The 23,893-nt window shown below is 40.6% G+C and overlaps 1 long non-coding RNA gene across 1 annotated transcript in view; it reads right to left on the reverse strand.

The window, feature by feature from the left end:
• The window catches only part of LOC139360033 (uncharacterized), a 558,829-nt gene that overhangs the window by 128,972 nt on the left and 405,964 nt on the right, over positions 1–23,893 (reverse strand). The window contains exon 7 of the long non-coding RNA XR_011616939.1: positions 12,694–12,804. This is a non-coding gene — a long non-coding RNA (uncharacterized lncRNA). The remainder of the gene's footprint in view (positions 1–12,693; positions 12,805–23,893) is intronic.

Below are 23,893 nucleotides of genomic sequence, written 5' to 3' on the forward strand. Positions count from 1 at the left end.
AGAAATAAAAGCTCTGCCTCTGGCTGAATGTGAAAAAGGAATTACTGCCTAAAATTTGGGTGTTATAGTAGAGAAAAATAGAGAGGGGGGTATTTAGAGAGAGAGATGTTTGATTTGAATTCAAGAAATCTATAGTTGAAAAGTAGAAGATAATAGAAAGCTAGCAAAGGAGAAGATATGGAGTTTTATATATACCATGCTGAAAAATATGACTTTATCATACCAGGTGCCAGTGAAGAATTTTAAGTAAGGAAAATGACATGGCCAAAGGTTGGTTTTAGAAAGCTCACACTATAGCAGTATAGGTGGTAGACTGGGAGCAAATACCTTCAGCAAAAGAACCAGCAAAGAGCCCATGGCAATGACCCAGGAGTGACAGCCTGCACTATGGCAAGTGCCAGGCATTGCAAGCGAGAAACTGTTTGGGAGATGCTGGATAGCACTGTGAGGGCCTGGAGCCCAGAGGTGGCAGATGAAGTAGAAACACTCATAAGATGGTGTTTGGAGGGTTGGGTGAATGACAGTGCCATGCACAGAGACAGAAAGTCCCTGGAGTTATTTGGATAGAGAAGAAGGTGAGTTCTGTTTGAGACACTGTAATTTCCAGGCACTGTGTGGGAATTGCAAGGAGGCAGAAACTGTGGCATGGCAGGGAGGGGAGAAGCTTGGGAATACAACCCTGAGCTCTGGAGAGTATGTTTAGAGATGCCAGTCATCAGTTAAGAGACTGGGCTGATGCCCAGTGAATAATGAGGTCACCCAACAGGTGAGTCAAGTAAGAAAAAACTGAGGATGCTTTCCTTAAGAAGGTTTAATTTTAATGGCTGGGCAGAGGAAAACAGAGTCTCTTTTGACTTTTCATTTCATCACCGCTATTTAATTTTAGTTTAATTAATGTCCTGGGTTTTTTTATATCAGAGATGAGTCACCTCTCCTTTCAAGTCCCCATGCAGGAGGGCGTATCCTGCATTTCTCAATCTTGATTCTTTTCATTCCTGCCCAGAGGCCCTGTCTTGACACATTATTTTTCTTTGTACCCACTCTGGCATGGCATGAGGCCCCTCTGCGTGTTTCCTGGGAGCACTTGCCTATGGAGAGCATGAGGGTTGGAGACCTATGAGGCTGTGGAAGATAAGACAGGAAGTGGGTCCAAGGTCTCAGAAATAAGCATCAAATAAAAATTCTCATCAATCCTCCATGGTGATATTTTAGAGTCTATAGTCAATGCTTGCTCAATTGTTTAGGTACCATTAGGTCTACATCAACAGTTTCTTACCCCAAGCAGCTAAAACCTCAAATGTTTCCAGTGTGCTTAAGGTTTTAGACATAATTTCAACACATTCTCTATATAAATGAATGCAATTCATCTCAGTCTATACCAGTAGGAATAAAAACACATTAATAAAATAAATACTAAAATACACAAAATCATAAAATAAATAAAATGGTATCACATTTCAATATAACATTTTTAACTGTCTTATATATTCAGAAGACACCCAGGAATGTACACAGATCAAGGATTATTCTCCCTCAAAAGAGGTACCCGAGGCAGAATCAGGACCACAACACAAGATCCAAGCATAATATCAAATCCACCCATGCTAATTTCCAGTAAAACAACTTGTAAACATCCTGCCCATCTCTCTGCTTCTCAAGCCAAGAGAGAGTATAAGTCTTTCTGTTTCACATGCATCAGAAAGCAGCTGGTATCTAAATATACTATAATGAAAAACTTTCCCCTTGGGTGGGCCGAGGAGGTGGAGAGGGGGGTGGCAGGAAGCTGTAACTGCAGAGAGAAATTGGCATTGCTTTGTTGGAGTTAAGGAGAAAGAGCTTTTCTAAAGGAAACAGAAATGCCAAGACACAGAAGCAAGGAGCAAAGAGAGGAACTGGCTGAAAATCTAAACACAGGATGAAAAAAAGGAAGGCGAACAGGAGACAAGGAGAAGGACCAGAGAATCTGAAAACCTGATTTGAGAAAGCATTTGGAAATTGGGCTTGTTTCATAGTAAAAAGAAATACACTTTTTGGTAAATAGATGTGATAAAAAATCTTTTAAATGAAGCTATAAGGATAAAAGCATTTCAAGCATGGGCAAGTAGTTGGAAAGTATAAAGCACTGCAGAATTGCAGAAACTGAAAAAGAGCAGGCTCGTTTAGGGTGGAGTCTGATACCAGAGCCCCAGGGAGCAGCCCTGAGCCCTGACTGAGCCATCTAGGGTTTGCCCTTCACCAGTCACTTAATTCCCCTTTGAAGTTGCCTGTCAATCACACCCCTGAGGGAGCCCAACGGTGTTAGAACCATTCTTCCCAAGGCACTCCTTCCATTATCCTCACTAAACCTGCCTCTGCCGTAGGGATGCACACAGATTGCTCACATTAAGAAGCAAATTGATTATGAACTGAGTTTTGTCTACCAACAATTTTTAATATGTAATCTTGTCATGAGTGAACGAAAGTCATTAATAATACAGTAAGCAAAATGTGCTACAGTTAACCTTAAATTATAACTTACAAAGAGCATTCTTGCAGTTTCTTCTTTGATTTATGAGCTCAGTTTATTCTATGCAAATTCATGCACAGTTTCTAATAAGAGGGAGGAGGAAAGATAAAGGAGCTTTGAATATTTTATAAGCTTTTTCCACTTACCTTAATTTAGAATTATGAGGCTGAATATGTAAGTAGAGAATAATTACCTATTACTAGTCTCCCACATAGTTTATCTATTTCAGCTCTGAACATCCTGAGCAATGCAAAGCATAACTGTTTTACTACCTGTACCACCGTGAATATGATAATTAGGCCTCCTTCAGCATTACTTGTTGCTGACACATGAGAAGATAGACACTGTAATATAACCAGACAGTCCTGCACTGTTGTTTGATATCCCTTTTTAAAATATTATACAGGATGTTCAGTATGTCATTCATTGTACATTGTTAGTGAACTTTTTAAAGAGGTTTGTGCCCTGAAAAAAAATTTCCCTGCCTTTCTTCTCCCATTGCTGTGTTCTGTGAGCTCCAGGAATATGGGATTAAGTATTGCAAGAGGTGATTGATGGCCTGGAAGACAGAAAGCTCATTCCAGGAGCAGCATGGGAGCTCTGTTCTTTCTCTCACCCTTCTCCTCAACAGCCTCCCCACCCGCTTCTCACACACCAATTCTGTGCCTCTGACTCCCTACCCACCACCCACAGTCTCAGGGCTTTAGACCACATGGATGTCCAGGTGAAATGGGTAAAGAGAAACAGAAAGAAAGCTCAGTGTTTAGGAGATATGACAAAGAAAAGTTGAAACGATGCCTCAAGGGATAAAAGTGTCTGCTCAATTGTTAACTACAAGGAAAAGGAAATGGCTTTCCAGGGTCACCAGACCTTGATTAGGTCAATAGTAGGACTGGGTGACTAGTAGAAGACTCCACAGTGAGGCGATTTCTGAAGAGAAGCAGTAATTCTTAGGTGTAGGCTTAGGAACTGCAGCCAAGACCAGGTGACAACTGGTCATGCCCAGACTTTAGGATTCACACACAGTTTCTCAGGGAAGTCGCTAGTAATGGTGGCTTCGCTTTTTCAGAAATCCAGACTTGGGTAGAATATTGAAACTGACCAGCCCATTTAATTTAGGAAATAGGATGGAATGGACAGCCAGCTCTTTAGTACTTGGACACACAAATGGATTCAGAGCTCACAGGAGGAAGAAGGTGCTGGCCTCTGCCTGCTCATCATTCGAGTCAGCTGGACTCCTCATTTGAAGGGATGCAGGATCTCAGATTTGTTTTGTCTTCTTTTATTACCAACAGAAACTCTTAAGCACCCAGTGATGTGCTGAATTATCTGAAAAATAACACAAATTGAGACTGAACGGTCCTTTGCTTTAGTTAGGGCTCAAGGCTAGTGCGATGCAGTGGTCTCCTCTTCTATCATAGTAAACGCTGATCAAATTTAATAGAGGGAGCAAGCAGCTTCCAATAAAAAGAGAAATAAAGGTTTTTCTTTCCCAGTAAATTGTATCATTGGATTTCATGATAATTAGCACTTCATATTGTATTATGGTGATGGTGTCAGACTGACAGCCAAACAGAACAAATGAGTTAAATATCTGTCAGCAGGATGTTTCAGGTCTGATTAAGGCCACTGCAGGTGTATCTGTCTGTGTCTTTTCTTTTTCTTCATAGTGGACAGTATATTGAATTGTCAGACCATCGTTCTATTAACATCAATTATCAATGAGTCAAGAAAATTATAATCCCTTCTCTTGACCATAAGAAGAAAACTTCAGAGGATAATCATTAATACATTAAGAAGAGGGGAAGGCACACTAAAATGAAAATTTTAAACCTGCTCTTTAGTGCCTAATATAAGTGAATAAAGGAATGAAGTAGGCCTCAAATCATTCATTCCTACCCAGCTGCTGCTTCGCAACAACCAGGTAGCTTTGTGACATAAAAGTCACTAGTGAGTTAATCCTGGAGAATATAAAACGTACAGAGATTTACCAAGTGGCGTGCACTCTGCCTTTAACTTTACATACATTGTTCGTTTAAGCCTTATATCAGTTCAATGATAATATTTTGTTATTCTAATTTTAAGTAAGGAAATGCAACATCAAACAATTGTGTTTGTCTTTTATTATAACAACTAATATTTATTACACACCTCTCTGAGTCTAATTACATGCTGAGCACAGACTAAGAAGACTATAACAGAAGGGGGAAATATTACCCCATCATGAAGGATTTTTGGGTGAAGTTACAGTTACAAAGCAAAAGGTGAAGAAAAATAGAAAAAAATAAAAGAAAAAAGCAGAAGAGAGGAATAACGATAGGGTACAATGTAATATCAAAGCTGTCACAAAGCATTATATAGTTGATTGTCAAATGAGTGGCAGAGATAGAAACTGCTATTAGTTTAGAAAGGAAAGAGAAAATTATGGGCTAAAGTGGTCTGAAGATTGTAGGAGAAGGAAGGGAGCTGACTTTGGTCATGAAGGATGCGTAGGAACTGGATACAGCAAGAAGGTCAGTGGGACACGGTAGGGCATTTCAGATGTTTCAGATGGAGAGTAGGAAAGAAACGTTTGAGGGAATTAAGCAAGTACCTGCTCAATTTGGCAGGCAAAGAGATGTTCTGTCAGGTTGGAGAGGAAGATTCATACAGACAATGAGTAGAGAGGTTGAAGGGGTTATTCATTAAGGCATTGAAGAGGATAGAGAAGAACTTGGATGGCATTCTTTTTAAAAAACTGAACTATCCTCATTTTAATCAAATCTATTGTTGGCACTGGCTTTCAGTTAATTGCCCTAACTGATCATGTTGGCCAGTAACCTTGTACTTTGCCTCTCCACTATTTTCTATCATTACTATTATGCTTGCAGAAAATATTTTCAAAAGAAGTTTTACATCTGTCCTATAATCCTTTATAAACCTTCAACCTCAAGTCTGGTGGCCTCCAACATTTTTTGGTCATACACATCTATCAGGAAAAAAGTTTATATACACATATATATATTATGAATTAGTATGCTACATTCATTATAAGATATAATTAAAATATAAATTGTAAAACATATGAGAAATGAAATAACCAATATTTACATTTTAATTTTGTTATGTAATTGTAATGTAATGTTACCCTTTTTGCTGAAATTGAAATCATTATTCATAATAATATTTTCAATGAATGCAATGAGACTGAATATTCTTCACATTTCAGAAAGTCTTGCTTTAGTGCCTCGTGATAGAACAATTGTGAGGTCTGGCACCGACTGCAGTTTATTTTGGTCCTTGGTTTTCACAGTTGCTCTAACTGTAAAAGGGACCCCATGAAGAGGCATGATGCCCATGAATAAAGTCAGAATTGCCTATGCTGACTAGTCATGGGCTTACTTTCCAATCTGATGTATCCATAGAACAAAATTATTTGTTGGAGTTTTGCTAGTCAATTTATAGCTTATTAAATCAAGCAGGTTAGAAAACGTTTTTTTTCTGATATTTTCAATGTGCTTATAGGAGAGCTTTCATCATTACTTTTGGCAATAATATCACACAGCTTGGAAGCCTCCTTTCTAACCATTCACTTTCAAATGGAGTTAGTTCCTTCTCACTGGCTGACCCCTCTCCAGATCTAAGTAGGTAGCCCTTGCTTCTTTCTGGCAACAGGGCTGAGGAAGAGAAAGAGGAGAAGTGTTGGCTCCACCATTCCCTAATGAGACAATTCTCCTGGGCTGGCATTGTGAGAGTTATCTTCGGTCTACAGTTTCCTCACAGGAATATCAGAAGCCACTTGGCTATTGCTCGAAGGTCGTTTTAGTTAAAAGAAGATTATATAATTAACAAATTCACTTACCTAGATGCATGTAAACCACAAGAGAACAAAAGAGAGTGGTTGTGCCCCACCAAACTCTGCATTATGGAACCTTCACCCTCCCCTCCAGACACCTCAACTCATTGTGAGTCATGAGACTGTCTGGCTTAAGCACCAAAAGAAAGGGCTCCTATGACAAATTAAAAATTAAATGTTATTCATTTAATCCTTTTGCTAATACAAGTTTCTGATGTTCTTTTTCCACACCTCAGTGGATCATCTTATTCATCCTCTGATTATGAGCATCGTTCTAGAAACAATCATTTTGCACTGTTTTGAGTGTATGGCATCTAAAGGCAAAAGAGTTTGTGATTTGACCCAAGTACCACACCCATACCATGTGGATGCTCACATTAGAAACAGGTCCCTACACTCACAGCCCCCATGCCCACAAGGGAGTGTCTGTTTGTTAGGCATTCACAAGAAGTACACACAGAGAAGTCAGAACCTCAAATGTGATTTCAGATTCATTTGTGTAATTTCTTCCTTCACTCCCTGACCACCTCTCCACAAAACACACAACTTAACAACATATATGTTAGACTTAAATTTAATCAAAGCACTTCCCTAGAGTAATGAGTGGTTAACACAAACAAGTGCTTACAGGCATATACACAAACTAATGTACAGATGCAAGTTGTTCTTGAGACAGAAATGTCATCTAAGGGAACCCTAGCCCATATATAACCCCTAAAAGCCCGATATAATGTCAGAAATGTCTACCATCAAAGTTATTCTTAACAAGCTATTTTCATTATGCTCTGCTGCTTGGGATATGAGCTCTGTGTACTTGAGGCAATAGTGCCTAACACATGTCATGTTAAAATCATATTATTAATACCAACAGAATGGACAATAATTCAGAGTTTAATTATAAGCCTTAAGTTTTAAATGCCATAGGAATTAGAAAAAGAAGGGATGTGAATGGGCTGGAGAACCAAGGGACGTTTTTCTGAAGGAGGAAAAAATGAATCTGAATTTTGAGGGACTCACAGAGCTAGTCTGCCAGTCTGACAGGGACTCGCATTTGAAAAATGCTTGAGGCAGGCAACTCAGCAGCTGCAGTGTGATCTAGGTGTGTATAGGGCCAGTGAGAGGGTCAGTGGGTCAGGAGGAGCCTCATGGAGTCCAGCACACAATATGCTCAGATGGGCCTTTTCTCCTAGAGATGGTTTTAGTGCCTATTTCATATGGAAATACCCTCCTGGAAGTGTCAGCTCTGTCAACTGAATTTTCATATTCCCCATTAAACAATCAGGATGTGATTGGGTTGTTACATTTATGAGGCAGTTTTTGAAACCTCTTTGAAGATAATTGTCAGTTGCTGCACTAAAAAATGTGCCCTTCATGCGATTTCCCCCCAAAAGTTCCCAACTTCACAATCTAGTGGGTTTGCAATTCTTGGCTGTATTATCAAGTCCCATAAAGGCTAAAATATAGGATGATTTCAAGGGGCCCAAAGAGTGGGGCAGAAAATAAAGATATGATGTTCTAATTGCTATTTAATATTATAGTATTAGAAGAAATAAGGTTAATGACCCACCCCAATGCATATGCAACCTTCCTCATTCTGAATGGTTCCCTGACTTCTTTGATTAACCGCTGAAGGAATGAAGCCTCCTCGGGAGGTTAATAGCATTCTCAAAAGCCTCTTTGCCTACCCTGTGACTAAGCCATAATTTTTGCCTGTGCAGAACACATGCCCAACCTCTTCTCAGCCTTAAAAATGATCTTTCCAGCTTTTGCCTTGCCCTTAGCATGCTTGTGAGCATGGCATCACATGACTGTTTTCTAAGATAGTTACTATGTCCTATGTCCTGTACCATCATGAAATCAAGTACAAAGAACACCAGCTGGAAAAAATACGGCCAATGCACTTAAGGGAAACTGCCTCCAATGTGCTAAAAAACAATAAACTCGGCCGGGCGCGGTGGCTCAAGCCTGTAATCCCAGCACTTTGGGAGGCTGAGGCGGGTGGATCACGAGGTCAGGAGATCGAGACTATCCTGGCTAACACGGTGAAACCCCGTCTCTACTAAAAATACAAAAAACTAGCCGGGCGTGGTGGCGGGCGCCTGTAGTCTCAGCTACTTGGGAGGCTGAGGCGGGAGAATGGCGTGAACCCGGGAGGCGGAGCTTGCAGTGAGCCGAGATCACGCCACTGCACTCCAGCCTGGGAGACACAGCGAGACTCTGTCTCAAAAAAAAAAAAAAAAAAAAAAAAAAACAATAAACTTTATTTTGCCACTAACATAAGCCCACAAATAGACGAAAGTATTCCCCATCATGACAAGTTCCTCTGCTCTGAGTCCTGTGCACACATCATGCATGGGTTCAGAATCATTACACACAGTGCTCCCCTCCTTGATAAAATTCCTCAAGGATCAACTCAAGACTTCTTGGACACTCCAACATACCCAGGTCTGGTCCCTCCCTTTGTTCTTTCCCTTGAGCCCTTCTTAGTCCCTTTCCCTTCACTTTTAACCAAGGTCTGTAGTTTGTTTATGTGTTTAAGGTGTGTGTTTCTGCTTCCACTCTGTTGCATGTATTCTGAGAGCATATGCAAATTTTTAGTCTTTTTAGTTCACATTTCTCTGAATCGAGAATACAACTGAGATAATATCAGCAAGGACTCCCATAGACGTTTGTACTTAATGCAGATCATAATATCATGGACTCCCAGCCATGTTCTGTGATTAAATGAAACTTTTAAGATATTAGAAAGAGTGAGTTTATCTTTGTGTGGGAGAGCCATGAATTACTGAAGCCAGAGGATAGACTGTTGCAATGGTTTAAATGTGGTTTGCCCCTGTCAAAACTCATGCTGAATTTGATTCCCAATGCGGCAGTGTTGGGAGGTGAGGCCTAGTGGGAAGTGTTTGGATCATAAGATCACTTCCCTCTTGAATAGATTAATCTGTCTCTAAGGAGTTAGTTAATTTTCACTTTCACAGGAATGAATTACTTATTGAGAGAGTGGATTGTTACAAGTGAATCCAGCCTCTCCTGTGAGTCTCTTTGCATGCACCAACTTCCCTTTCTACCATGAGTTGGAACAGCAAAAGGCCCTCACCACATGGGCTGTCCTATCTTGGACTTAGCCTCCAGAATTGTGCATGAATTTTTTTTTTTTAATAAATTATAGCCTCAGGTGTTCTGTTATAACAACACAAAACAGACTAAGACAACTAAAATAGATTGTTGTGAATCATGCATCCTGGTTTTCTTGCTCCTTTCTAGTGTCCTTCCATATTAATTTTTGGCTTTGACATGTAATTTTATTTGGCCAACACGACATCAAGAAACATTGACACAAAACCTTGAAAAACTTGCAAAACGGGGCTTACTTTCTTGTAATCCTGCCACCATCACATTAAAAGGTCCAGAATTATTTGTGTGAAGATATATGGCCCAGCTGACAGCAAAAACAAGAAAACAGATGTGAGAAGCTACCCAAAACAATCGAGCCCCAATTAGCCATCAGATGAGTACAGCCACAGTGAGACCAAGTGAGACCAGCGGAAGAATCATCCAGCTGAGCCCAACACAAATTTCTGACCCACAAATAAAATGGTTGATGCTTTAAGCCCCTAGGTTCAGGAATGGTTTGTTTTGCAACAATGGATAACTAACACATATTTTAAGGAAAATTATGGTATATTCTAACTTAAGTTATAAAAAAATCTCTTGGGCTACTGTATGGAGACTATAATATAGAGAAATAGGGCAAAAGAAAAAGATAGTAATAATGCAATTGCAGTAGTTAGGATTGATGCAGGATAGGAGAGAGACTCTTGGACTAAAAGGGACTGAGATAATTCTGAAACCCATCTGGGCACAACTACTTCTTTGAGGATTAGAAACTTTCTTAACTGAGACCCATCTCTGCTGGACTATGAGTAGGATATGGTTGAAACTTCACCCTTTGAAGTTTGAGGTTCAGAGCTTTCTTTTTATTTTGAATTATCTCAACCTCTCTGAGTCCAAACTGGCAGTGCTTCACTAATTTTAATAATGCAATCATTTGAAAAACCTTTGAGGTTTCCTAAAAACCTTATTGATCTTCAACCAATGCCCCAAAGTCACATTTAGAATTCTTTTTAAAACAAACATTTCCAAAACGTGAGTGTGTCAGACTACTGTGAGATAGCTCACTTAAGGTACGTACACTTTTTCTTAGTAAAGTTATAGAAAACACTGCCTTAAATATTTTTTAGGTCATTACAGAATTTTACAAACTCTTTGAGCTTTACTGAGGCTACTTTTCACTTTGAGAATCATTGGTCAGCTGAGAAACTGGAGATGTGATATAGCTTTATTTTCCAGCCAAACAAGTCCTAACTCCTCTACATTTCATCAAAATTTTACTTAAAAATTAAATAGTCATGATTTTAGCTAATCTCTTTCTTCCTATATCTTATACATAGTTAAAAGAAGTAAGTTGACACCGTTAAAATTATGTTTGTAATTATACTTAGCCAAATCCACAAGGTCATCAGGTACCTTTTCAATCTTCCAAGTTACCACAGGTGATACATTAGCCAATATTTTATACCTTCATAGACCACTAGTTTTTAAGCATCTAAAATCACTTTCTCAACATTTTTTCAGCCTTAACTCTTTCGTTCACTTTTCTTCAAATTTCTTCAAAAGATTTCTTCCCACATGTCTAGACCTCTCTTGCTGTCCAATCCCAAAGCCAATGCCACATGTTTAGCATTTTTGTTGCAATAACACCTTGCTTGTAGGTACTTCAGTAAACTAGTAATGTTCCCCATATCCCTGATATCCATCACAGCCTTATATTGTCCCTTCACACATAAACTCTAGAGTTGATTATTTGACTTCTTTGACAAATGGGATATCAACAAACATGATGCAGCAGTTTGAAAGTGCTTATGCATTGAAGATGGTGCTCTTAAAATGCTGTTGCCACCATATGAAGCATCTGATTCTTGTACTGGAAACAAGTGGCCCAGGTAACATCTCTAGCCATCTACCAGATATGTGAAACCATCTAAGATCATTTAGCCTGACATAAATTGTTGTATTACTATAGCCATAACAGAGACCCCAGGAAAAACTAGTATAAGAAATATCCACTTGATTCCATCAAAAATTCCTAGACTACAGAATCAAAAGTAAATAAAATTATTGTTATTTTAAGCTACTATGATTTGCAGTGGTTTTATATATATTAAATAACTGAAAGAGAGGTTAATACCAGAAGTGAGATACTGTCACATTAAATACTAAAACACGTGTCACTGGCTAGGGAACTGGGCAACAGATAGAATCTGGAAAATAAAAAAAAGAGAAACCTATGACATGGCAGAACAATTGACAAAAATATTGTTGGCAAGGACTTGGAACATAGAAAATGTACTTAATGAATTTGTGGTTCTGACTAAAGCAATCTCAAGCTAGAATGTTAAAAATATCCGTTGGATCTTTCTAGCTGTGTATGATAATGTGTTGCAAGAAAGAATAAGCTAAAGAAAGACTGTTCTGTTTGTCAGCAAATTTGACAGGCATATGGAAGGCAGCATATGGCAGACTGGAAAATAAAACTATCTTTTATCCTCAGTTTCTCTAGCCAGACAAAGATTCTTAAAGAAAGAAATGGTCTCTGTGTAAATACCAATTCAAGAGTGTAGCTGTAACAGTATTCATTAAAACTTCAGAAAGGTAGAAGTGGCACCTAACAGATCCTCTCTGGTAGAACACATGTCTTCCAGGAACATAAATGTTGGGCCCCTCACCAGCCTAACATGCCCCAAATAGAGAAAGGTTTATCTCAAAAATAAATGTGAGTATGGCTTTTCTCACATATAATGACCAGAAATAAATCTTATACTTAAGAAACCCACAAGCTTTTTAAAGGAATTTTATTAGCTTGTACTAAGTTGACCAGAGACAGTTCACAATAGAGCCTGGAGGGATGAGCTAAACTTGCAGTTAAAAAAAAAAAATAGACAAGGAAACTACCACCAGAAGCAGAATTGTTCCCTAATTGAGAAATATCTCCGGCCCCAAACAAAAGAAGCCTAACACTATGTGCCTGGTTTAGTTTCAGAATTACAATAGATTAGTTAGATATTCAGGAATTTTATACACTGATTGTTAAACCATTGGTTGCTTGAAATCAACCATGGTTGGAATATTTACACAACAAACGTTAGCAAATGCTACAAATCAGAGATTTTAACTTTTTTCAGAGACCGAACTGATCAGAATACTATGGCTGCTAGGTAAAGAGCCCATGCTTATTTATTGGAGGATGACAGGCTACCTGGAACAGAGATGTGTGATCACAGATGAAGCCTACCTGGACCAACAAGTTCACCAACTGTAAGATGTGTAAGTGAGGCCATCCAGGATCATCCACACCCAGCTGACCTGGCACATGACTTTAGAATGTACCATCTAGTTTGCAGACCTGTGGGCAATAATAAAATGATCACTGATTCAGGCCACTATGTTTGGGGTGGTTTGTTATACAGCAACAGATAACTGACACAGCAGGTTAATAGTTTCCTATCCCACTCAGTGAAATTTATAATTCTTGCCATGATCTAGAAGCCCTATATGCTCTAAACACCTCCTACGTCCTAATCTTACTTCTTACTACTCTTCCCCTTTGTCTTGCCTTCTCAAGCCACATTGGCTTCTCTGCCATTACTCAAACAAGACAAAACACTTTCCAACTTTAGAGACTGTGTGAACTCCAGTTCTCTCTACCAGGAACACTCTTCCACCAGTTATCATGTGGCTACCTCTTTTGGGTTTCCTATCAAGTGTCAACTTATCAGACAGGTCTTCCCTCACTACCCTGTATAAAATAGGTCCCTTCACTTCATTCCCTTTTACATTGCTATATTTTCTTTCATAGCGTATGTAATCACTTGTATCATTACATACTACATCATATACTATATATTATTACATACTCTATATACATATATACTTTTTAAAATGTGCTATTGCAATGGTCTATATGACCATATGGACTATATAGCATATTAAATACACAGTTATACCTACAGTTATAATTACATGTAATATGTTAAACATTATATAATTATTATTTATCTTCCACCAATAAAATATAAATTATTTGAAAGCAGGGCATTGTCTCTTTGCTTTTCTTCTGTATCTTGAGCCCTTAGAATTAACCTGACACCTAGAAGGTGATTAATAAATATTTGTTGCATAAATAAAGTGCATGAAACATATTAGTTACATATGTGTCTGGTACTCCGCTGTGTACTTGAAAGAGAAGATGGAGAAACAGCAACAATCAGCCTATACTCTGATAAAAATAATAATAGTATATACATATACAGTGCTTATATATAACTGGCACTGATCTAAGTGCTTTACACATACCCATTTAATCTCCACTTAAGCTGGTATGTCTGCACTATTATTATCCCCATTTTACGGATGAGGAAAGTGAGGGTTGTAGGGTTTAAATACTTGCCCAAGATCCCATAGCTAATAAGTATCAGAATCAGATGCTAAGCAGCAGCTGACTCCAGTGTTCAAGCTTTTTGTCACTATTCTGTATATCTCTCAATTAATTTATGGTAGTCACAGAAACAAAAACAATAGTCTTAAAACAGAAAATAGTTAAATGATGCACTGTGAAGCTTAATTGCAATTACAATAATAATTCAGGGAACGCAAGTGTCTATCAAAACTGGGATAGCCAGAATAGGATTCCTGGAAAAGGTAGGGCTTGGCCAGTGCTAAAGAGCCAGTCAAGAGACAACCACTTTAGAAGGAAGATTCAACTTGAGTGGTGCTGTAGAAGGAAGGAACTCAGTAGGAGCAGGAACATATTGATGACCAGTGGTGACCTAATGAATTGACCTTATATTTGGTTTTAAGGAAATCACAGAGCCTAATGAGACTTGGAGGAAGGATCAAGCAGAGCATCTCCTAGGTGGAGAAATGATTTGTTTAAAAAAATCAATTTTCTGGTTATTAATTAATTTCTTCTCTAAAAAGAGGTCTTTTGGTTTTTTTGTTTGTTTGTTTGTTTGTTTGTTTTTGCTACAGAGTCTCGCTCTGTTGCCCAGGCTAGAGTGCAGTGGCACGATCTTGGCTTGCTGCAATCTCTGCCTCCCAGGTTCAAGTGATTCTTCTGCCTCAGTCTCCCCAGTAGCTGGGACTATAGGCGTGTGCCACCACGCCCAGCTAATTTTTGTATTTTTAGTAGAGATGGGGTTTGCCCATATTGGCCAGGCTGGTCTCGAACTCCTGACCTCATGATCCGCCCACCTAGGCCTCCCAAAGTGCTGGGATTACAGGCATGAGTCATCACGCCCGGCCAAAGAGTACTTTCTGGGCACCTGCTCAGTAAGAAAGACCCTGCTAGGCACTGCGGGGAGTGTGAAGCAAGGTAAGAGATGATCCTCAACTTTGAGAAAGTACATCCTAGTAAAGGAGATAAGGCATGAATTCAAAGACCTGCAGTAGGAGGCAGATCTGTTGAGCATTCTTGTGTTATTCAAGGGGCAGTGCAATTTGATAGAAAGGTGAGATTCCTTTCTGCTGAGAAGGTTAGAAAGGACATTTTGTAGTAGTGGTGCTGGACTTGAGTCTTGAAAGGCAAGTCGATTTCTCATATAATGAAGTGAGTGAAGATGGGTTCCAGGTAGAAAAAGGGGGGTGACAAAATGCACATGCGTCATTTTAGCAGAAGGGGGAAAATGGGTTTGAAGAACAATGAGTAGATTAAGTTTTAAAACAAAAGAAGCATTTTTTCAGATTATGTTCCCAGAAACACCAGACTCCCAAGATGTTAAATGGAAGAAAAAAAAGATTCTTTCCATTGAGTGTGTGCATGCTCTTGAGTTCATACATATGTGAGTGTGTTTGTTCTTGGGCATGTATGTGCACATATGTATGTTGAGTAAACATTAAACACACCAGAAAACCAAAATAGAAGATACAAGTAGTGCAAATATGGCTACAAAGGTAAGTTGAGAACAGATTGTAGAAGTCCTTGGAAAGACTGTGAACAAAGAGCCAACATGAAAATAGCAGCACACCAAGATCCACCTGGTGAGAGACTACAGGAAACATAGGGAGCAACAAAGGTTTGTTTTTATAAAAAAGTCTTACCAGAGGGTGATGCAAAGCACTTTGTGTATGTTTTAATTCATTTCAAAAACCTCACCTTACTCTTTTTTTCCTCCTAAAATAAATGTATTAGATAAAATAGAGTAACATTTTAAATTCTCATTGCCTAGACTACCGATACTCTGAAAATTCAGATTTTTCTAAGATTGGAGGCAGTAAGAGATGCCCCCTGGAGATATTGGGAGCAAGACGAGAGATCACTGGTTTCCACTCCAGTGATGCAAGCCCCCAACTCTGAGTAGCTCAAATGATGTGCAGCGCCAGAACCTGAAACTAAGAGAACACCTTGCTCTTTGGACTTCTCATTCTCAGCTGGTTCTCAAGATTATCTCATTTTCCTCTCCCAGAGCCATTAATGCTATCACCCTGAATGCCGGTTAAAGGGCATCCTTTGCATGGTTTGGCATAGTTCCCAGATATGTATTTCATCCAAAATATAGAGACCAAATTACCAATAAAGAAATTATGAGTGACTACCGCTGCTCTGTCTCTGTCATTTTCCTCCACAGTTGAATACTCTTCATTGTTAGGGACTTGTTTTTTCTTGCAATTCAGCTTAAATTTTCCCTCACTTGGCTTCATGTCATCACTCCTAATTACAGACTAATAAAGCCTTTGGATTACTGTGAGCAACTTTCTTCCCTCCCTTCTCCCACTTCAACTTTGCTCCAGAGGTTTTCTGGACCCAGCCCCGGATTGTACAAAATGGTAACCACATCATACAAGTTTATCCACAGAATTAAGATGTGGAGTTTGAGACTTAATGCTCAAGGGTTGCTCTTTATCCTCATTCATTCTCTCTACTCTTAGTTTAAGAAAAGTGTCCATTATACAGCCTGTCTGAGCTGAAGGCTTCCTGGAACAAAGTAGAAGGCACAGAAATGGATCTGTGGAAGATGATTGCAGGTCAAATTTCCATGAAGGGGAACACTCTTTTTTTTTTTTTTTTTTTTGAGATGGAGTCTCGCACTGTCGCCAAGGCTGGAGTGCAGTGGTGTGATCTCAGCTCACTGCAAGCTCTGCCTCCCGGGTTCATGCCATTCTCCTGCCTCAGCCTCCTGAGTAGCTGGGACTACAGGTGCCCGCTACAACACCCAGCTAATTTATTTTATTTTTAGTAGAGATGGGGCTTCACTGTGTTAGCCAGGATGGTTTCGATCTCCTGACCTGTGATCCACCTGCCTTGGCCTCCCAAAGTGCTGGGATTACAGGCGTGAGCCACCGCGCCTGACCAGGAACACTCTACTGTATTGATGAACCAAGATATTCAGCTTCAACACAGCCTGTCTGCCTGCACTGACTGGAGGGCCATTGCTAGAGACTTACCATAGGATCACTGCTAGAGACTCACCGGAGGGCCCATGAGCTTTTTCTAGCCCCAGAAACAGGAATACAGCACAGTTCACATTGTATTCCCAAGCCAGTCTCTAGCCCACTCCAACTCACATCCTTAATGAAGTTTCTTTCCCATCAAGATCAAATTACCCCATGGAATAAAACATTGAAATAGAGCTTAGGAACAAGCATTAATTACTAATTGTGTGATCTTGGGCAAATTACTGGATCTCTCCATATTTATTTTGAAGTTTCAGGGAAACATTTTGTAAAAGAGACTCATCAAAGTACCATGCGATAATTGTCAAGCCAAGTGTTATTAATATTCACTGGGGCAGAAGTTCAATAGAAGAAAAGCTAAGGACTGGAATATTCAAGGAGGGCTTCTTAAAAGGAGAGGCGATTTAGGCTAGACCTCTAAGGAGGATTAGAATTTAGCACCTGCAGACCCTGAGATAGGGCATTTGAAGCAGGTGAGCATTATAAACCAAGCTTAATTTTGTTAAAGAATAAGGCCTTAATTGGCCTTGGCCTTTTCCCCTCATCTTATGTATATACCCACAATTATTAAGATGTGAAATACAACCCTAAACCTTACTAGATTTTGTGGATCACTCCAAGTAATTTGGGAATAAAGATCTACTATTACCTGTCCTATTTACACTTCAGTACTTAAAAGTATTAAATCCCAACCTCCCAGCCCTCCCACTGTCACTGTCATTATCTACCACTCTACCCTACTTATCCCACTCAGCCATAAATCATAAAGACCTGCTTAAATTGTACTTCGTAGAATGAATAACTCGAGAGAAATAAAGTTGGTTTTATGAATGACCCCAGATTGGGAGCAATGACATGGGCCTTCTAGGGCCATGGAAATCAATCAGTATGGCCTGACTCTGGGGACAGCCCGACTGGCTCACAGACACCTCTGGATGACAGGGGAGGTGAGGTGAAAGCCCTCTCATTGGCTACCTCTGGCCTGGAAATCAAACATGATTTATCTACATTAGTGGGCTTCATCTTTGTCTTATTATCTCGGCCACAGCTTGCGACCCAGGCCGACTCTCCTGCCTTTTAATAAACAGATTTAATAGGACTGATAGTTTGGCAATTTGTAGAGTAAATTAGATTTAATTTGGCCTGAATGCCACTGATTTCTCATATTGTTCAAAACAATATTATCCAGGGATGCATGTCATCCCAACACGTTCTCTTCTGATGCAGCTGAAAATAGCCAACTGACAGACTTAAATGAGTGTATGTTCTCCAAGAAGGTTGTGGCTTTTCCTTTTGCTTCTTGTGTCTCAATGCACTTAGAGATAAGGTGCAGTGGGAGTACAGTGACTATGATAGTGACAAAACCAGTAATAATTCCATTGTGTCTTTACTATAAGGCATCTTTGCAGAATAAAGACCTGAACATAGTGTCCCTTTACATATAGAATATCAGCATCTTAGGGATTTGGTATGGAAATAATTCTAATGTCACATAAAAGCCCAAACCTTCTTAAAGAATGTACACAACACAATGTTACCATTCCTTGATGACTATGAATTTATCTGAGCATCCTTTTCTACACTGTGCTGGAAAGCAATGAGTAACTCATGTCTATGTGGCTAACCACCTGCCCCTAAACTACATGGTCCCAGTCTTACACCTTGACTTCTAGCCTTTTCTTTTTTTCTTCCTTCACAAGTAATTGTCATTCTTCAGCTGTGGGGGACCCTAACAGCTACTACATTCTCTCACCTCTGGAGTACTCATTAGCTCTGACCACCAAAAATTTTTTGGCTTTGATAGCATTGACTTTTCTGGTTCTCTTGGGTTCGAAGGCCTGTTGCCTGGACCTGTCATTTTTATCCAAATATAAGACCACCCCATCAGTTTTTCTCTCTGCCATCATGTGGATAGACTTATCTGAATGTGCTCCCAGAATGGAATACTTGTGATCAGTCAGAAGTGGCTGATTTGTCAACCAGGGCCCTGAATCAGAGCTCATAGACAACTTACAATGACAACAAAGAGAAATAAATGTTGTATTAGGCAATCAGGAGTTTGAGACTATTTGTTAGTGCAATTTAATCTAGACTACCCTGGGAGTCTTACTTTCCTGCTTCCTAATTTGAACTTTCTGACATGATATGAACATAGACATACAATAACCAATCTTGTGTTTTGTTTTTTAATGGTACATAAAACTGTAACCTTTCAGTGGGCTCTTATCTATACGTAAAATGCATCAAAATGCACTAAATTTATGACTTTTGTTGGTGTTTAGAATTTTTTTTAACTTATCTATCACCCATGGCAAATTCATACAGAAAGTGAATGTCTTTTCCAGTAAGAACAATGTGCTACACCTTCCATGATGGAATTAAGCCAATGTAATCAACCTGCCTCCAGGTAGCTGGCTGGTCACCCTGGGGAATGATGCCATGTCAGTGTTGGTCCTTGCTACTGGCAGATTGAGCACTCAGCAGTGGCCCTAGCCAGGTCATCCTTGGTGAGTGGGAGTGCATGTTGCTGAGCCTATGTATACCCTCCATCCCTGCCACCATGGCCACTTTGTTGATGAACATATTAGGCAATGACAGGAATGGGTAGGGAAGGGAGCTGTTACACACAGAACAGGTCATTCTATCTGCATGACTATTAAAATCCTACTCTTCTGGGATCACCCTTTGGTAAGGTGTGACCCTAACATGGGTCACAAATATTCCACACTAGGTGAGCATTCAGATAAGTCTATCCATATGCCTCTTCCCCAGAGGTTGTTATAACAAATTTTCCATTCATGTTATTTCCAAGTCCCTGACCAACCAGCTAAACCATTTATAGTCCATGAATTGGTATGAACACATAACCCTTGCTGTCTCTCCTTCTTGGCACTGCCCAGCATTTTGCCACTGGGAAGGTTTCCCTTTATTATTGTTTACAGCGCCATCTGGAATAGGGCTATAGTGTAACCATATAATTTTTGATGGTGCCTGAATATCATTCAGAATTATCAGTAAAACACAAGACCAAGATTTTCTTCAGTGAGCTCCTTGTGAGGCCATAGGTTGAGAGAAGACAGTGTAGTAGGAATAGGGGTCATAGGCATCTGGACCACTTCCTCAAGCAACTTACTTGTGCCTTCAGACTCGGTTGAGCCCAGTCTCATATATATCACTTCTATCTGGTAATGAAGAACTTCTGTGCATACCCAATTTTATGGCTTGGGTGATAAGGCAGTATCAGTTTATGATGGGAAGCTCAGTTGCATGGTAACTTGGTGGCCCAGGGTCAAGCATTCAGTCTCTAGTAAGACCCAGTAGAAAGTGACAAATGTGTATCTCAACAGAAGAGTTGTTACATGAAGAGATAATATGGTTTTATTCCAAAATACTGTGGGTCTGTTTAGTGATTCACCTGAAAAGGCTTGCCAAAGACTCCAAACATCATCTCTATCTGCCAGGGACACTTCAAGTACTATTGAATCTTCTAGATCAGATGGCCCACATGGCAGAGTAGTTTTCATGGCAACCTAGACCCATTGCAGAACCTTCTTTTATCCTGAGCCCCGTTCCAAATTAGCAGTTTTTTTGTATCGTTCAGTAAATGAGTCAGAAAAGCACAACCAAATGAGGTATATATGGCCTCAAAAAACCAAAGCGGCTCTGTAGGCATTGCACCTCTTTCTTAGTAGTAGAAGAGATAAGATGCAGCAACTTATCCTTTACCTTGAAAGAGATATTTTGACCTGCTCCAGATCATTGGGCATTTAGAAATTTTACCATGGCAGTAGGCCCGTGAATTTTTATAGGATTTATTTTATACTCTCTAGCATGCAAGTGTCTTACTAATGTGTATAGAGTAGTGGTTACTTCCTGATTGCTGGGTTCAATCTGCATAATACTATCCATTTAATGAACCAACATAGTGTCCTGTGAAAGGGAAAGTCAAGGTCTCTGTGGGCTAGATTATGACACAGGGATAGAGAGCAAGAACAAGTTTGATTGCACAAGCATGAGCTGGAGGCCATGAAGATAGACTGAAACTCATGTGAGTTCTTGCCTATGACTTTGAGGGCATCCTGCAGAGGCCAGAGCCCTGTATCACAGAGCTAAACATACACACCTGGCCTAGGATTCCTGGGAAGGAAGGGCAGTTGCAGGCCCAACTATTGTTTCACAACAAGGTGAGTCAGCAGAGAGTGATAATGTGTGTAAGATACTAAATGACTGCTTCTTCCCTTTAGCCCTTCAAACCTCCTATAAGAATCTCTTTTGTGGCCCAGCCAAACCAGAAACATGGGAAATAGAGTTCAGCCTAACTAAATTGGCATATTATAAAGCCACTGTGGTTTATAGATTTTCTGGGTGTAGTTTTCTTTTCACATGAGTTGGGCAAATAGGGATGCATGGTGTGAAGCAGATTCATTCTAAGGATGTCGCCATCATTTCGTAATGGAAATTTTGTCTCCATTATTGTCTGGGCAACCTGCCTGTCACACTTTGGACTGAAGCATGGTTGTTTGGACCACGTGGTGGCAACTAAGTTCCCAACACCCATCTAGGAGAGTATATGCTGATACTGCCAGCAAAGGGCTAGTCCCTAGAGTTCTGGATCTACACTGCAGCACATTTTAATTCATACCAAAGATAGGGTGCATGCTACTAGAATCTCTTGAAGAGAGACAAAGAGAGAGAGAGAGAAGGGATGGAAAGGGGGAAGGGATGGGAGAGAGGGAGAAAGGAATGAAGGGAGGGAGGGAGGGAAAAAAAGAGACAAAGAGAGAGACAAAAAGAGAAAAAAAGAAAAAGAAAATGACTTATATATGATTCTGCCCAGGTTTCTTCTAGTTACCCAAACAGGACTAGGATCTCAGGTTGCTCTACAGATTTAGCTCCGCAGAATCCCTCATCCCTCAGGATCCCTAAATGTGAAGCCATGCAGTGAATAAATCAGAACAACTTTCTTTTGTCATCTCTCCTCCACGAGTCACCATCATTATTTTTAATACCAATTGCTGTCTTGTGCACAGAGACAGGCCTGTTGGTAGGGGCTGAGACAAGCCACCTGACGTCAGGACTGAGGAGACCCTGTCCAGAAAGTGTGGCCCCTTCATTTCCCAGATGAGGTGCCAAGGTCACACAGGTGGGTGCCTTGCCCAAGGCAATCCGGGTAGGTCTGTGGCTCCAGAGCCAGGCCGATGTCTGGGTGCCAGGCCAGTGTTCCTACTGTTACCCTGGACTCAGTTGGTAGGGACCCTCAGCTCCTGGATTGTCAGAAACTCTTGTCACTTTGACAAGCTCAAGCATTCCAATACACTGTTCATTTGTTTCCCACCTCCAGAAGTGTCTAGGGGGCCACAGGTGGCTCTACCTCAGAAAACTACGCTATGGTCAGTCTTATATCCTCTGCACCAGAAAAAAGGAGATGGGAAGTCCTGCCTGCCAAGGAGTTAGGGGCTTCTGCTTTGCCACTACTACTTTGGTGACTGATACGGTTTGGCTATGTGTCCCCAACCAAATCTCATGTCGAACTGTTGTCCCCGCATGGTGAAGGAGGGGCCTGGTGGGAGGTGATTGGATCACGGAGGTGGTTTCTAATGGTTTAACACCATCCCTCTAGTGCTGTCTTTCAATGGCATCCTCAAGAGATCTGGTTGTTTAAAAGTATGTAACACTTCCCACTTCGCTCACTCTCTCTCCTACTGCCACATGAAAATGTGCTCGCTTCCCCTTCACCTTCTGCCATGACTGTAGGTTTCCTGAGGCCTCTCAGTCATGCTTCCTATTAAGCCTGCAGAACTGTGAGTCAATTAAACCTCTTTTCTTTATAAATTACCCAGTATCAGGTATATCTTTACAGCAGTGCAAGAATGAACTAATACAGTCTTTTTCTACTTCCAAACATTGTCCCATGGAGAACACTCCCTAATGACTTCCTGTTGAGGTTTTGATTTTAGGTGTTAGCTCCAGAAGATGGCTACTTTTTTTTTTTTTTTTTTTGAGACGGAGTCTGACTGTCACCCAGCCTGGAGTGCAGTGGTGCAATCTTGGCTCACTGCAAGCTCTGCCTCCCAGGTTCATGCCATTCTCCTGCCTCAGCCTCCTGAGTAGCTGGGACTACAGGCACCCACCACCACACCCGGCTAATTTTTTTTAATGTATTTTTAGTAGAGATGGGGTTTCACCATGTTAGCCAGGATGGTCTCGATCTCCTGACCTCATGATCCGCCCGCCTCAGCCTCCTAAAGTGCTGGGATTACAGGCTTGAGCCACTGCACCCGGACGAACATGGCTACTACTAAAGAAGAGGGTGTATAGGAAAGAAACAAACAGTGGGAATGATTAAAACAAAGTCAGTGTCTTCATTTATTTTATCCCCCATCCTTCCCTTTCTTTATTCCCATGTATGTGTGTGTGCTTGCATGTGTTATCTATAAAACAAACCCTCCCAAGGAGGAGCTCACAGACTCAGATCTATGATTCTAACAAGATGACTACCAAAAACAGTTGTTCAGGTAACATGTGGCAGAGGACAAACAGAATCAGTATGTACTCTAATACCAGGCTGTGGTATTTCAGGTAAAATGAGCTGGGAAGAAACGAGAGAGGAGTGGCAGGATGGTCTGTGGCAGCTACTGTGCTCAGGCTTACTGAGGCGAATATCTCATCTCATCATCACAGGGGCTCTCAAGGGTGTGCTATTGCTTTATGATCCCCATTTTATGGATAAGAAAGCTGAGGCCCTGTACCTGCAGCAATCTGCCCAAGGTCACTGTGCATATAGACACAGTAAAACAGGGCACAAACTCGAGTGGTTGGACCTTGGCTCCTTACCAGCATGCTGCCCAGTATCCAGGCTGAGAGTCCAGGTGAGGGCAGAATGGAGCACTGCGTAGGAGGGCTGGGACAAGAGCAGCTAGGGTCAGATTTCCAGGGCTTTCAAGAAAGCCCAGCCCTCTTCACATTGGCTACTTTGCCTAAGCCTGATCCACCCCCTCTGTGTATGGCTTGGCCCCATCCGAGCTGTCAGCACTGGGAGCAGA

This window comes from Macaca nemestrina, chromosome 19, assembly GCF_043159975.1.
Source record: "Macaca nemestrina isolate mMacNem1 chromosome 19, mMacNem.hap1, whole genome shotgun sequence".
NCBI classification, from domain to species: domain Eukaryota; kingdom Metazoa; phylum Chordata; class Mammalia; order Primates; family Cercopithecidae; genus Macaca; species Macaca nemestrina.